The 12,950-nt window shown below is 50.5% G+C and overlaps 1 non-coding gene across 1 annotated transcript; it reads left to right on the forward strand.

The window, feature by feature from the left end:
• Positions 1 to 6,182: 6,182 nt before the first annotated feature.
• On the forward strand, positions 6,183 to 6,481 carry LOC148085074 (signal recognition particle RNA). The gene has a single exon (XR_015710621.1).
• Positions 6,482 to 12,950: the final 6,469 nt, after the last annotated feature.

Below are 12,950 nucleotides of genomic sequence, written 5' to 3' on the forward strand. Positions count from 1 at the left end.
TGTATATAAGAAGGTTCAGAGTAGACTGTACTTTCTGAGGAGGCTTCGATCATTTAACATCTGCAAGAAGCTCCTCTGCATGTTCTACCAGTCTGCGGTGGCCAGTGTCCTGTTCTATGCTGTGGTGTGTTGGGGTGGAAATGTGTCCAAGAGGAGGTCAACAGGTTGGACAGGTTGATCAGGAGGGCTGGCTCTGTGGTTGGAATGAAGCTGGTGGTGACAGTTGCTGAGAGGAGATCATTGAACAAACTACTGTCCATCATGATGATGACAGTCATCCTCTCAGCACTGTCATCAGTGAGCAGAGAAGCAGAATGAGTGCACGAATGCTCCTACCCAGGTGCAAAACAAATAGACTCAGGGACTCATTCCCTCGGGCTATTAAATTGTACAATTCTGAGTTCGGGGGCAGGAGTGGAGTGAGAGTATCTGGATGTTCTGTTCCATGTTAGTCTTTGTATCCTTTGTCTTTGTTGTTTTTTATGTATTATTTTTTATTGTTTATGAAAAATTGCTGGCTACTGGAAAAAACAATTTCCCGAAGGAGACCTCCTGAGGGATCAATAAAGTTTTACCTTACCTTACCTTACCATCATTTTTATTTGTATAGCGCTTTTCCAGACCAGGGTCACAAAGCGCTTAAACAATCAAAACAATACTCAAAAAAGTACATACTTTAAAGATCAAGATAATACTGAGAACAACACAGGAGTTCAAGAAATTCAAGAAAAAGCCTGAACAAATACAAACGTCTTAAGATGTTTCTTAAAGGAGTCAGTAGACTCCATCAAGAGCAAAGAGAGAGGAAGATCGTTCCAAAGCTTAGGAGCAACAGCCTGAATAGATTTCTCTCCTCTGGTCCTGAGCCGTGTGCGTGGAACCATAAGTAGATTTTGATCCACAGACCTCAGAGCCCGAGCTGGGGTGTAAGTCTGGATCAGATCAGTGATGGAAGGTCTGACCATGAATAGATCTGAAAGTAAGAACCAGAATTTTAAAGTTGATCCTGAAAGAAACTGGAAGCCAGTGAAGAGTTTTAAGGACCGGAGAAATGTGAGTTCTTCTACTAGAGCGGCTCAGAATTCTGGCTGCAGAGTTCTGAATCAACTGCAGACGAGACAGATCCTTCTTGTTAAGACATGAAAACAAACTGTTACAATAGTCCAGACGAGAAGGAACAAACGCATGGATTATAAGATCCAGATCATGTTGTGTCAACATTTTCCTAAGTTTAGAGATTTTTCTCAGTTGAAGGAAACAGTTTCTGGTTAGTTTTCTACAGTGTTGAACAAGAGACATGTCTTTATCAAATACAACACCCAGGTTTCTCAGGCTCAGTTTGACAGACTGACCTAAGTCACCCAAGTACTGACTCAACCCTGGAATCTTATCATCAACAATCACCAGTGTTTCAGTTCTACGTCATTGGTGCTCCGCCCTCTAACGGCTTCGCTATTGGTTTACCCCGAGGCACCGCCTCGTCTCTGAGAAAGCTTAATGAACTCGCCACCCAGCAGGGGGCAGTCCACTTCCTATAAAGGCGGGAAGCACCCGCCGCACTTTCTCCTTTTTCAACTCAACGAGAAAGCTCCTGACAGTGGAATGTAATGATGGCGAATGAATTTTGAAGTGAACCATGTGTGCACGAAGACTCCCTGAAGAGGAGACACACATGTCTGCTTCGTTTGCCTAGAGGCCCAAATCACACATGATGATTATGTGGCCTTCCGAGCGCTTCCCACGGCTTTTGATGGGAAGCGTTCGAGGCTTGTCGACCCACGCCGCCTCAGATCATGATTATGATCAACACAGGACTGCCATGTTGTTTAAGAAAGCAACATGGCAGTCCTGTGAGCTGCACTCGACAAGCTCACGCTCCAACGTGTTGGGCCCTGATGAGTCGAGCTGAGTCGTCCATCGGTCATGAACAGACGTCGACTAGGAGGACGACTGGCTCGCTGCATGGAGTCGACCATGGGGTATGCGAGAGCGATCAGGTAAGTATCTCTTGCAGGCCACATGGCCCTCCTGCAGCGCACTCGACGGGTTCACTTGAGAGGTGTTAGTGTGCATGTGGCTCCGCCTGTGAGTGTGACGTATTCACAGGCGTCATTAGAGACTTTCGCCGCTAATGCTAAGCTAACATGCTCCGCCGTTCATAGGTGTGTCTTCATAGGTGCACTTCAGCTCCGGGTTAATTCTCCAGCACATTCCTCCACATCGCGGGTTTTGTCAGCTCCGGTGACACTAAGAAGTGCTCAGGGAGTTGGGAAGACTTCCGGGGGGGGAAGGGAACACGCACGACGCGCATCTGAGGTGTCTCACGCGCACTTGCGCTTTTAACAAGTTCATAGCTACCCGCCCGTTTCGCATGTTGACGGTCAAGAAACTGCTTTCAGGTGTAAGTCCAGGAGATTGGATGACATCTATCGACCTGACCGACGCGTACTTTCACATACCGATAGTCAAGAGACATCGAAAGTACTTGCGTTTCGCCCTCGAGGGTCGGGTGTTTCAATACACTCGACTCCCGTTCGGCTACTCTCTGGCACCCAGGACCTTCACCAAGTGTGTGGAAGCGGCAGTGGAGCCATTGAGAGTGAGTGGGGTAAGGATCTTGACCTATCTGGACGACTGGTTGATCCTTGCCAGGTCAGAGGCAGAAAGTTACGCTCACACACAGAAGGTGTTGAGCCATATTGCCACCCTGGGGTTCACAGTGAACCTCAGCAAGAGCGCTCTGACTCCAGTTCAACAGTTAGTTTACCTGGGGGTACTGTTGAACTCGGAGGAGGGATACGCGCGCCTCCCGGACGTGCGTATCCAGCCCATTCTCCGACTGACAACACAGTTGCTGGAAGCTCGGTGTCACGTGACAACAGCAGGCACTGTTATGTCCCTCCTGGGGCTCATGGCAGCAGCCCACACGGTTGTTCGGCTGGGCTTGCTGCACATGAGGGAGCTTCAGAGATGGTTTGGTCGTCTCAAGCTAGACCTCAAGCGGGAAAGAGGTCGGAAAGTGCGCCTTCCCGCTCGGGTTTTGCAGGACATCCAGTTTTGGAACTCTCTAGCCAACCTCAGGCGGAGAGTTCCATTGGGTTGCGTCCTTCGTTACACTCAAGTGTTTACAGACGCTTCTCTGACAGGTTGGGGAGGCACCTCGGGTCAGGCCTACGCCAGTGGGGTCTGGAGCAGTCCGGTGCTCAGACACATAAACTGGCTAGAGCTGAAGGCGATTCACAATGTCCTGCTTCACCTCTCTCCCCAACTGTCACGGTCCAACGTCCTAGTACTATCCGACAGCTCCACCGTCGTGGCGTACGTAAATCGCCAAGGTGGAGTCAGATCCCCAGCCCTTCTGAGTGTGGCAAAGAAGATTTGGCTGTGGGCAGACTGTCACCTGCTTTCGCTCAGAGCTCAGCACGTACCGGGCGAGCTGAATGCAGTAGCGGACAGACTGTCGAGGGGGGCCGTCCAGGACGAATGGGGTCTGTCCGAGGTAGTGGCAAGCGAGATCTGGTCTCGATTCGGTCACCCAGTTGCGGACCTCTTCGCCAGCAAGGAGAACTGCAAATGCCCTCTTTGGTTCTCCCTCAGGGCTTCGGATTGCCCCCCACTAGGCGTGGACGCTTAGCCCATTCGAGGTGGCCGGTCGGTCTACTGTTCGCCTTCCCTCCTCCGTGGCTCCTTCTCCCCTTGATTCGGTGGGCGAGGCGGGGGGGGCTGAGGTTGATTCTAGTAGCACCAGACTCCCCGTGGGCGCTCTGGTTCCCAGAGCTGGTGCGCATGGCGGTCGGGGCCCCGTGGGCCATCCCTTGGGGCCCCGCTGCCCTGTGTCAGGCAGGGGGGGGACTCTGACAGCGCCCCCGGTGCTGGGCCGGCCTCTCAAGGTGTGGCTCCTGCACGGGACGAGCTGATCGGGACTTTGGACCCGGACGTTCTCCACACGCTGGAGAACGCCCGGGCCCCGTCAACACGCAGGCTTTATGCCTCATAGTGGGGGATTTCTCCCGCTGGTGTTCAGACAGGTCCTTGGACCCCAGCTCTTGTTTGGTCTCCGCTATCCTGTCTTTCCTGCAACATTGCTGGATAACGGGCGGACTGTGGCGACACTGAGAGTGTTCGCATCAGCCATAGCGACGAGGCATGTCGGTTTTGAGGGTGCTTCGGTTCACACCCACCCCTTGGTGGCGCGTTTCCTGCGGGGTGCCTGCAGGCTTCGACCTCCTGCAAGGCCTTCCAGCCCTCAGTGGGATCTCCAGTTGGTACTGGACTCTCTCACAGGCCCGACCTTCGTGCCTCTTGACCAAGTCCCACTGGATATCTTGTCTTTCAAGGTATCGCTCCTTCTGGCACTAACAACCACGAAGAGAGCAAGTGAGCTTTGTGCCCTCTCCATTAACCCTGAGTGTCTTCCTCTGGCGTCGAGGAGTCTTCAGTGTCTTTGCGTCCTAACCCAGCGTTCCGCCCGAAGATTCTGAGTTCCTTGTTCCGGGCGACGACCTTCACGCTGCGGGCCTTTCACCCGCCGCCCCACTCGGACCCGGGTCAGGAACGTCTCCACCTGTTGTGTCCAGTGAGGGCGTTGGCCTGTTACTTGCGGCGGGTGGCCGTGTTTAGGCGCTCTGATGCCCTCTTTGTCTGCCACGGTATGCCGACGGGGAGAGGCGGTCTCCCCCCAGAGGTTCTCTCATTGGGTGAGATCGGCCATTATCCGGGCCTACCGCCTCAGTGGCTCTTTTGCGGTGTGTGGCGGCAGAGGATATCTGCTCAGCTGCTTCTTGGGCGTCCACGTCTACCTTGCTAAGGCCTATCTCTTCGACGTGACGGCGGGATCAGAAGCTCATACGGTTTTGAGCGCTGCTGTGCCCCCCCTCGAGGCCCACGGCTCCAGTGGACTTGGATCCTGGGCCGGTGGGGCCCTAGCGATGCTGCTTCAGGAGCGGCGTCCAGCTGGGGGTACATTTATCCCGTCAGGCTTCGCCTTTTGGGTAAACCCATAGCGAAGCCGTTAGAGGGCGGAGCACCAATGACGTAGAACCCCTGAGTTATCTATCATAACCTCAGGTTCTACGAGTTGGTGCGAAGCCCTCTAACCTCGTCGCCCAGCGGCCGCCCTTCTCGCTGAGTTTTCAGTTGGAGAAAGTGCGGCGGGTGCTTCCCGCCTTTATAGGAAGTGGACTGCCCCCTGCTGGGTGGCGAGTTCATTAAGCTTTCTCAGAGACGAGGCGGTGCCTCGGGGTAAACCAATAGCGAAGCCGTTAGAGGGCTTCGCACCAACTCGTAGAACCTGAGGTTATGATAGATAACTCAGGGGTTTTCACTCATTGTTTGATTTCTAGCAACAATTGACTAAGTTCAGCCTCTGGGGCTCAGTTCTATTTTAATCAGTTTTCTTATTTAAAATGAAATCACAAATGTCTCAATTAAAGGTTTTTACTCAATTTTTTTGTAGATGAAACATAAACCTTTTCTATAAATACCTCCATCTAGTGGTCAGATGGAGCTACAACACCAACAATGATCAACTCTAAATAGTTAAAATATTAAAGTATTTAAATTCATCTGTGGAGAAAAGTAATCTCAACACAAAAGGATGACGTCACAACAACAAAGTTACATTAACAAGTTAAATCATTTATCGAACGAATTAAGATTTTGGTTTTTGTAGGAGTTTTGTATAAATACCACCATCTAGTGGTGAGATGGAGCTACAACACCAACAATGATCAATCATAAATAAATAGATAAAGGTTTATTGATCCCTCAGGGGGTCTACTTCGGGTAATTGTTTTTCCAATTAGACACAACAACACTGACAATAGATTTATAAAAATAAGAACAAGTACAAAGTTTCTATAAAAAGAAAGAACAATATGTTACGATAAAGATCAAAGATAAATAACAAAGAATTCTTTTTTTTTTTAATCTTAAAGTAAATAAATTCATCTGTGGAGAAAAGTAATCTCAACATAAAAAGATGACGTCACAAAAAGTTAAATCTCATTAATTAATTCTGGATTAAAGATAATGTGTTAATTTCAGATTAAATAAAGATTATTTTATCATAAGATCGTATCTTGAAATATCTCCAGTTATTTATTTCCATCTACCGAGAGGCTCCGCGTTGAGTGACGTCACTCGTGAGACACACAAAAGCGCGCGTCCGCCCGTCAGTCCTCGTCGGGTGCGGTGGCGCGCATCTGTAATCCAAGTCACTGGGAGGCTGAGTCTGGCGGATCGTTTGAACTCAGGAGATCTGAGCTGCAGCGGACTATGTCGATCGGGTGTCCGCACTAAGCTCGGTATCGATATGGTGCTTCCGGGGGAGCTCGGAACCACCAGGTCGTCTAAGGAGGGGTGCACCGGCCCAGGTCGGAAACGGAGCAGGTCAAAGCCCCCGTGCCGCTCAGTAGTGGGATCGCGCCTGTGAATAGACGCTGTAGTGCAGCCTGAGTAACACAGCGAGACACAGTCTTTTGACTCACCTGAGCACACACTCACCTGAGCACACACTCACCTGACGACACTCACCTGAGCACAACTCCCGCCATCAGATTCTTTTTCTTACACGTCACTCACGTCTCTTATGCTGTCATTCACTCTCTGTGGCTTCCTCGCGTCACTGCACTGCCTCCTCCTGGACAACAACAGAACTACAACTCACTCTGTCTTCTATCACTGAAGCTGAAACAATCGATCACAGTTTAGATCGCACTATACGTGCAATAAATGCACTATTTAAAATATTATGTATATACTATTGCACTATTTTTTTTACTTATTTATACATTAATTATAAGCAATATTTAAAGCATTTATTTATTCTATTCATATTCTATTGAACTATTTATAACTTATTTATATTTATACAATCACTCTCAGTTAGAGATGCGCATTTCTGAGGGCGCCACTGCGCATGCTCGTATGAGTACTGTTATTGTGTTAATCCTGTGACACACACACCCTGAAATTAAATCTCATTCATTCAACACAAAAGGGTTTGAACCATCATGATTGGCTGGTAAGGAAAGTCCTGATTGGATGAAAAGTCCTCGCGGCAGTAACGTTCAGTGATAGAATCAGAGTGAGTTGTAGTTCCGTTGTTGTCCAGGAGGAGGCAGTGCAGTGACGCGAGAAAGCCACAGCAGAGAGTGATTGACAGAAGAGATGTGAGTGACGTGTGTGTAAGAAAAAGGTGAGTCTCGATGGTGACGATGATGTCGGGAGTTGTGCTGTCAGGTGAGTGTGTCGTCAGGTGAGTCAAAAAGACTGTTGCTGTGTCTCAAATCGCATACTACTCTTAGTATACTAGAAGTTAGTATGCATCAGGATAGTGTACGTACTAACTAGTAACTAATCCTCCACAGATAGTATGTCTCAAATCGTATTCTACTCTTAGCATACTAGAAGTTAGTATGCATCAGGGTAGTGTACGTACTAACTAGTAACTAATTCTCCACAGATAGTATGTCTCAATTCAAAATCTGCCGCTACACACTAACAGGAAATCACGTGACAGCTTCTTCTTCTACTACTATTTAACGATGTTGCAACCAGCTGTTTGAACGCTATCGCCACCTGCTGGCAGCACGTTTTGCAAGTTTGGAAAAAGAAATAAAGAAAAAATATGACAATCTAAATATTTGTGAGATATTTAAGCTGGTATCAGCAGCGAAGACTGTCATCCTTCTACTGCTGCTGAAAATGCACCTGTAAGTATATGCATATATACAGTGCCTTGCGAAAGTATTCGGCGCCCTTGAACCTTTCAACATTTCGCCACATTTCAGGCTTCAAACATAAAGATATAACATTTTAATTTTTTGTCATTGATCAACAACAAGTGGGACACAATCGTGAAGTGGAACGAAATTTATTGGATAATTTAAACTTTTTTAACAAATAAAAAACTGAAAAGTGGGGCGTGCAATATTATTCGGCCCCTTTACTTTCAGTGCAGCAAACTCACTCCAGAAGTTCAGTGAGGATTCGAATGATCCAATGTTGTCCTAAATGACTGATGATGATCAATAGAAGGCACCTGTGTGTAATCAAGTCTCCGTATAAATGCACCTGCTCTTTGATAGTCTCAGGGTTCTGTTTAAAGCGCAGAGAGAACCATGAAGACAAAGGAACACACCAGGCAGGTCCGAGATACTGTTGTGGAGAAGTTTAAAGCCGGATTTGGATACAAAAAGATTTCCCAAGCTTTAAACATCTCAAGGAGCACTGTGCAAGCAATTCTATTGAAATGGAAGGAGTATCAGACCACTGCAAATCTACCAAGACCCGGCCGTCCCTCCAAACTTTCATCTCAAACAAGGAGAAGACTGATCAGAGATGCAGCCAAGAGGCCCATGATCACTCTGGATGAACTGCAGATAACTACAGCTGAGGTGGGAGAGTCTGTCCATAGGACAACAATCAGTCGTGCACTGCACAAATCTGGCCTTTATGGAAGAGTGGCAAGAAGAAAGCCATTTCTCAAAGATATCCATAAAAAGTCTCGTTAAAAGTTTGCCACAAGCCACCTGGGAGACACACCAAACATGTGGAAGAAGGTGCTCTGGTCAGATGAACTTTTTGGCCACAATGCAAAACGATATGTTTGGCGTAAAAGCAACACAGCTCATCACCCTGAACACACCATCCCCACTGTCAAACATGGTGGTGGCAGCATCATGGTTTGGGCCTGCTTTTCTTCAGCAGGGACAGGGAAGATGGCTAAAATTGATGGGAAGATGGATGGAGCCAAATTCAATTCAATTCAATTTTATTTAAAGTGTCATATCATAACAAAGTTATCTCAAGACACTATACAGTTGAAATAAGACTACAGTTGATTAAGGAAAAATAGATCCCAGCAATTCAACAAAGAGCAAGAAACAAAACACTGTACAGTGAGCAATGGCGAGGAAAAACTTCCTTTTAGAAGGCAGAAACCTCGAGCGGAACCCGACTCATTGTTGACGGCCTGCCGCTTTGACCGGCTGGGAGGAAGGATGGGGGGGTAGACAGATGGATAAGGAGAGGAGTGAGGGAGGATATAGTGAGAGAAAAGAGGAGAGTGTAGGAGGGTCCATGGGGGTGCTGGAGAGAACTCGGGATCTGATGACGTGGTGAAGATCCTGGATCAGCAGCTGCTCTGGAGGTGGATCCCTGGATCAGCAACAGCTCTGGAGGTGGATCCCTGGATCAGCAGCAGCTCTGGAGGTGGATCCCTGGGGCTCCGGGAGAGAAATAAAAAGGTGTGGGTTTGGGACAAATGTAGACAATACACAGGTATACAGACTTCGGTGACGGGTGAAGATATATAGAGGGGAGAGGGGGGGGGGGTTGAAATAGCCAGGCCAGAGGGCACATACCTAGCACAGCAGATCCAGACACAGGGGCCCAAGCCGCGGCAGGAACCCGCGGGAGACCAGGACCCGGCAGGCGAGATAACCACCAGAGCCGACCCCAAACACCAGCGAGAAGGCGGACCACCACCGGGGGCACGAGAGGGCGGGCACAGGCGAGGACGACCGAGGAAGCAGAGAGGGGGAGGCACCAGGCGCAGGCACCGGGGCAGAGGGGCAGCCAGAAGAACCAGTCAGGGGATAGGGCCCCGGGGCCAGGCCGGGCGACGGAGGACCCCCAGCCCGTCAGGCCGCCAACAAGTCCATAGCAGGGGACCGAGTCAAGGAGATGGGGACCCACCACAGCAGCGGCGGCGGAACCCCCCCAATACCCTGCGGACACGGCCAGTAGCCGGGTTGAGTGCCACCGCATGAGCCGGGGGAGCAATGGCCAGGCACCGGCCCAGGTCCCCCGGGTCACAGGGGGGCCACGGTTGTGCGGGCAGGGCGGGGGCAGTGGGGCCGCAGCCGTCCGGGAACGGCCCCCAGTCTTTGAACTGTAGACCGTCCCCAACAGCCGCAGCCCACCTCCCCATGAGGGAAGTTTGGGGGGCCAGCAGTATTCGATGGGCAGTCCACGGTCTCTAAGGTGCCGAGGCCCTGCCCATCACACGTACTGACCCCCAGCCACCGCCCCCACCCACCATGCACCACCCAGGGGGACAGCAGCACTTGCATGGGCGGTACATGGTCACTACGGTAACATGGGTCCGCCCAATGCCTCCGCCGTCCCCCCAATGCGGCCCCCCCCCACCCGGGAAGCCCCAGAAAGACCGACCAGCCCGGCCACGAACCCCCAGGACCAAGGGCGACAAACCCCCCAACCACGGCACATGCCACACAGGGCGGGTAGAGGACCACAGCCACCGCCGCAGCAGACACCCACCACAGACCAGGCGAAGCCATCGGGGCCGGAAGGTCATCCAGAACACCCGGCCAGCCCCAGCCCCAGCACCGCCCCCAGCGCAACCCCCCATCCACAACCCCAGCCACCCCCGCCAGCACCCGCCCCCACGCACCATCAAAAACCCCCCGGGAGCGGGCCACCCCCCCGCCGGCGCACGGGGCCATCGCGGCACCAGCGGTGACCACCACCAGGCCCAAGGCACCCACAGGCCCCACCCGCCGGACCCCCACACCCGAACCAGCCAAGCCAGAACGGCCCCGGCGAGAAAAGAAGGATATACAGAGCTCGGTGCCTAAAACTAAAACTAAAACTCCTCCAGCATTCTCAGCCTATAGCAGCTAAGATAAACAGTTTTGTTAGTTATGACAACTAGAGATAAACAGTCAAGTTAATTATAGGCTTTATCGAAAAGTAAGGTTTTAAGATTATTTTTAAACATAGAGAGGGTGTCTGCCCTCCGGACTGAAGCCGGTAGTTTGTTCCACAGTAGAGGGGCTTGAAAACTAAAGGCCCTGGCTCCGAATCTACATTTAGAGATTTGTGGTATAACTAGTAGATCAGAGTTTAGGGATCGTAAGGTCCTTGAGGGTTGGTAAGTTTGGATTAAATCTTTAATGTATGTTGGTGCTAGACCATGTAAGGCTTTATAGGTTAGGAGAAGGATTTTAAATTGTATTCTAAATTCTACAGGAAGCCAATGTAGGGAAGACAGTACAGGGGAAATGTGTTCGCGCCTCTTAGTCTTAGTCAGGACACGAGCTGCAGAGTTCTGAATGAGCTGAAGAGTTCTGAGAGACTTTTTAGAACAGCCTGACAGAAGAGAGTTACAATAGTCCAGCCTGGAGGTAACAAAAGCATGGATGAGCTTCTCAGCAGCATCTAAAGGAAGGAAATGCCTAATTTTTGAAATGTTACGAAGGTGGAAATAAGCAGTCCGTGAGATTTGTTTTATGTGTGAGTTAAATGTACCTCTAGTGTACATCTACCCGTCTGACCTCACATCTACCCGTCTGACCTCACATCTACCCGTCTGACCTCACATCTACCCGTCTGACCTCACATCTACCCGTCTGACCTCACATCTACCCGTCTGACCTCACATCTACCCGTCTGACCTCACATCTACCCGTCTGACCTAACATCTACCTGTCTGACCACACATCTACCCGTCTGACCTCACATCTACCCGTCTGACCTCACAACTACCCGTCTGACCTCACATCTACCCGTCTGACCTCACATCTATCCGTCTGACCTAACATCTACCCGTCTGACCTCACATCTATCCGTCTGACCACACATCTACCCGTCTGACCTCACATCTACCCGTCTGACCTAACATCTACCCGTCTGACCACACATCTACCCGTCTGACCTCACATCTACCCGTCTGACCTCACAACTACCCGTCTGACCTCACATCTACCCGTCTGACCTCACATCTACCCGTCTGACCTCACATCTACCCGTCTGACCTCACATCTACCCGTCTGACCTCACATCTACCCGTATGACCTCACATCTACCCGTCTGACCTCACAACTACCCGTCTGACCTCACATCTACCCGTCTGACCTCACATCTATCCGTCTGACCACACATCTACCCGTTTGACCTCACATCTACCCGTCTGACCTCACATCTACCCGTTTGACCTCACATCTACCCATCTGACCTCACATCTACCCGTCTGACCTCACATCTACCCGTTTGACCTCACATCTACCGGTCTGACCTCACATCTACCCGTCTGACCTCACATCTATCCGTCTGACCTCACATCTACCCGTTTGACCTCACATCTACCTGTCTGACCTCACATCTACCCGTCTGACCTCACATCTACCCGTCTGACCTCACATCTATCCGTCTGACCTCACATCTACCCGTCTGACCTCACATCTACCCGTCTGACCTCACATCTACCCGTCTGACCTCACATCTACCCGTCTGACCTCACATCTACCCGTTTGACCTCACATCTACCCGTCTGACCTAACATCTACCCGTCTGACCTCACATCTATCCGTTTGACCTCACATCTACCCGTCTGACCTCACATCTACCCGTCTGACCTCACATCTATCCGTTTGACCTCACATCTACCCGTCTGACCTCACATCTACCCGTCTGACCTCACATCTACCCGTCTGACCTCACATCTACCCGTCTGACCTCACATCTATCCGTCTGACCTCACATCTACCCGTTTGACCTCACATCTACCCGTCTGACCTCACATCTACCCGTTTGACCTCACATCTACCCGTCTGACCTAACATCTACCCGTCTGACCTCACATCTATCCGTCTGACCACACATCTACCCGTCTGACCTCACATCTACCCGTTTGACCTCACATCTACCTGTCTGACCTCACATCTACCCGTCTGACCTCATATCTACCCGTCTGACCTCATATCTACCCGTCTGACCTCACATCTACCCGTATGACCTCACATCTACCCGTCTGACCTCATATCTACCCGTCTGACCACACATCTACCCGTTTGACCTCACATCTACCCGTATGACCTCACATCTACCCGTCTGACCTCACATCTACCCGTTTGACCTCACATCTACCCGTTTGACCTCACATCTTCTTTCTAACCTTTTATTGTGAAGTGACCTTGAGTCTC

Source organism: Callionymus lyra, chromosome 2 (assembly GCF_982586985.1).
Source record: "Callionymus lyra chromosome 2, fCalLyr1.hap1.1, whole genome shotgun sequence".
In the NCBI taxonomy this organism is placed as follows: Eukaryota; Metazoa; Chordata; class Actinopteri; order Syngnathiformes; family Callionymidae; genus Callionymus; species Callionymus lyra.